The 3061-nt window shown below is 42.1% G+C and overlaps 1 pseudogene; it reads right to left on the bottom strand.

Annotated features, from left to right (window-relative positions):
• Nucleotides 1-295: 295 nt before the first annotated feature.
• LOC145508940 (nuclear envelope phosphatase-regulatory subunit 1 pseudogene) lies at nucleotides 296-668 on the bottom strand (annotated as a pseudogene).
• Between the last annotated feature and the right edge of the window lie 2393 nt (nucleotides 669-3061).

Below are 3061 nucleotides of genomic sequence, written 5' to 3'. Positions count from 1 at the left end.
GTTTCTAAGTTTAACTTAGTAACATGTTACATACATACTGCATCTGCAAAAATCTTCGCAGGATCTGAAGTACTAAAGTGACACTAATACTGAAACACAGATAATCAAAGGTACCAAAGCACTGATAATGAGAGTCATCATCATGAAGATAATCTGGGTAAATATTTCACGCTTCTTGTCCATTGTTGCTATGACAGTCACATATCCAACTGTAAAAGGAACCCTTTATGGCTTTTTGCTGTATCACTTTTTGAAGAAAGGTTGTTTTAAGTCCCAAAACAATGAAGGTAGATTGTCATCGAACATGAGGCCTAGGTTTAAAAATTAGTTTTCCTGTATCATCACAAGACATATTGTACTCTGCTAACACAGTTCAACATTGAGCAGATTGACGGTGGAACTACTCTCTTGTGTATTCCAGCGAAGAATAAGCCTAGTAGAGCGATACAGCTAATGGTGAAAAATGGATGGTTCCATAAGGATGTGAAGAAGGACACCTTTTGTGTCTTGGGATCTATTAACCAGTTTCAGGCACCAGTAGCTGTACAGACAGATACCACTATAAGAAGCATTCTCCAACGTCCAGTGGCAGGTTGCAAACAATGAATATATTCAGTAAGTCTCCTCTCAAAAGCCTTGAGATCTTCCACCTGCTCCAGCGAGTTCATGTCGGACGGCAGCTCCGGTCACCGGCGCGGCCCCTTCTGCATCTCAGCTCCCCGGTCCCTGCTGGGCCTGCAGCGCCAACTCTCACCTCTAACCACTTCCCACAATAATTTTTTGAGGTGTTAATATTTTCTAAGAAAATAAGAGCTTCTTATGGAGTTCATTTTCATAAGGAGCCCCAGAAATAATGGTTTTCTCCTATGAGTCTCATCCAGCCACTATATACTTAAGACTTTAGCTGGAATCCATGCTAAGGCCCTACTGTTATAATTAATTGAACACAATGTCTGAGGTTTCAAACTTGCCTAACCTTCAATTCCCTTTACTGCTCTAGCTTTATTGTTTCTAGAACAACTATCTGTATGTGTTCTCCCACTGGGAGTGCTCTCACATCATTTAGCTCTCTCTTCCCAGAACTGCAAGTGCTGAAAACTGGAAATGATCTTGTCTGGGGCATGTGAATATATGTGCTCATGAGAAATCAAGAGAGCTGGGAATAGCCACTCAGGCCATAACTTTAAATCCACAGGGTGCTAAGCAAAACAAGGCTCTATGGTGGGGTGAAGGCTGCATATGCTAACAGAGCCATTGTTTCCCCAAATTTCTGATTCTCATCCAGGCAAACCCATTCCAATCTAATGTATTATGTTGTCATAAGAAATGTGCAACATTACAGTCTGGTACATCTCTAAGTGTCTTTAGGGGATCCTTTGTTTCTCTGTCAATTTCTTGGCTTTTTCCTGGAAGTCAGATGGATATAAATACCTAAAACAGAACTCCTTGGGAAATCTCTCCATCACCAGACTTGTGGGAAAGTTCAGGACCAGGTGGTATTAAAGAAGTTATGATAATTCCCCTCAGACGCCCTTTAAACAAACCGGCCTCCTGGAATGGGATTTGTGTCCTAGTCCTCTTAAAGCCATGTCTATAACTCTAGTTCTAGAAAGACCGTGTGTGTGTGCGTGTGTGTGTGTGTGTGTGTGTGTGTGTGTGTGTGTTTCTGGTACCTCAGTAAACACAAGACCTCTCCTCTTAGGTTCTACCTGCTGTCCTTCAGTGAAACTTGGCATATCTGTAGTTTTCCTGTGATTATATAGCTTATCCCCAAAAATGTTACTGAACTTGGGTCCACTCACCTGCCCCACACCAAAGTCAATTTACTGACACCGGGTTGTGATGAAGGAAAGGACAGCTTTTATGGAATAACATCAAGCAAGGAGAGGAGCTTCCCTGGTGGCTCAGATGGTACAGAATCTGCCTGCAGTGCAGGAGACCCAGGTTCAATCCCTGGGTCAGGAAGATCCCCTGGAGAAGGAAATGGCAACCCACTCCAGTATTCTTGCCTGGAGAATTCCATGGACAGAGGAGCCTGGTGCGCTACAGTCCATGGGGTCACAAAGAGTTGGACACAACTGAGTGACTAATGCTTTCACTTTCAAGCAAGGAGAATGGGCAGCTCATGTTTAAAAACTCAAACTCAGAACGGGCTGTCAGAGAAGCCTTTTAAAGGCAACACTGGGTGGAGGGGTGCAGGGCAGGAGATGAGGGTTTCAGGGGACGTGGCTTTCTTCTGATTGGTTGGTGGTGAGGTAACAGGGTGATGTTTCAGGGATCTTAATCATCAACCTTCAGGTCCCAACCAGTCTGGGGTCTAGTTCTTTGTGGTCAGCATGTAGTCACCAAACTCCTCATTGGTGGTGGTGGTGGTTGTGGGATGGGGGCGGGTGTCTAGTTCCTGCAAAACAATTCAAAGCTATGTATCAGATTGTTATGTGTATCCCTTTAGGAGAAATTAGGACCCTTGTTGCTGAACTATTGTCATTATTTTTCTGGTTTAACCACATTTCCTTTATTTCTACATTCTTTTCAGTCCCTAATTATTAACTGCTTGTACCAGGGCTCTTTGGAACTCAGAGACCTAGGAGACTAAAACCTTCTTCTACAAACAGGAAATGGGGGGCAGGAGTGGCATCAGCACCCTGTAGAGTCTTGCTAGTTTTTTTAAGGTCTTAAGTCATATTTCTAAAAAATCAAATATGTGGAGATTTAGAAGAAGCTTGTATGTAACATCTATTTGCTACAAAGCCAGATTTAGAGATTTCTTTTTAGGCAGAAAATTTTAAATATTGCTTGGCTTTACACCCTCATATTCACTCCTTTCACCACACCATTAATAAGAAACTTAATTTTATTTCAAGTAGGAAAATGAAAAGGTTTTTTTGTTTGTTTGTTTTGTAAGATCTTAATCATGGAAGACTTATTCATTCACCTCTGCACTTGAATCAGACTTCTGATCACGCAAAGAAGTTCATCTCATCTCCCTTAGTGTCTTACAGGCTTATGTGAGTCCCAAGTTAAAAGAAAAGACAAATTCTACTGCTGGCTTGGTCTGTTA

Source organism: Giraffa tippelskirchi, chromosome 6 (genome assembly GCF_054371585.1).
Source record: "Giraffa tippelskirchi isolate mGirTip1 chromosome 6, T2T-mGirTip1v1.2.pri, whole genome shotgun sequence".
Classification (NCBI taxonomy): domain Eukaryota; kingdom Metazoa; phylum Chordata; class Mammalia; order Artiodactyla; family Giraffidae; genus Giraffa; species Giraffa tippelskirchi.
The sequence above is the reverse complement of the archived record's forward strand: the minus strand, read 5'-3'. Positions and strand labels throughout refer to the sequence as shown.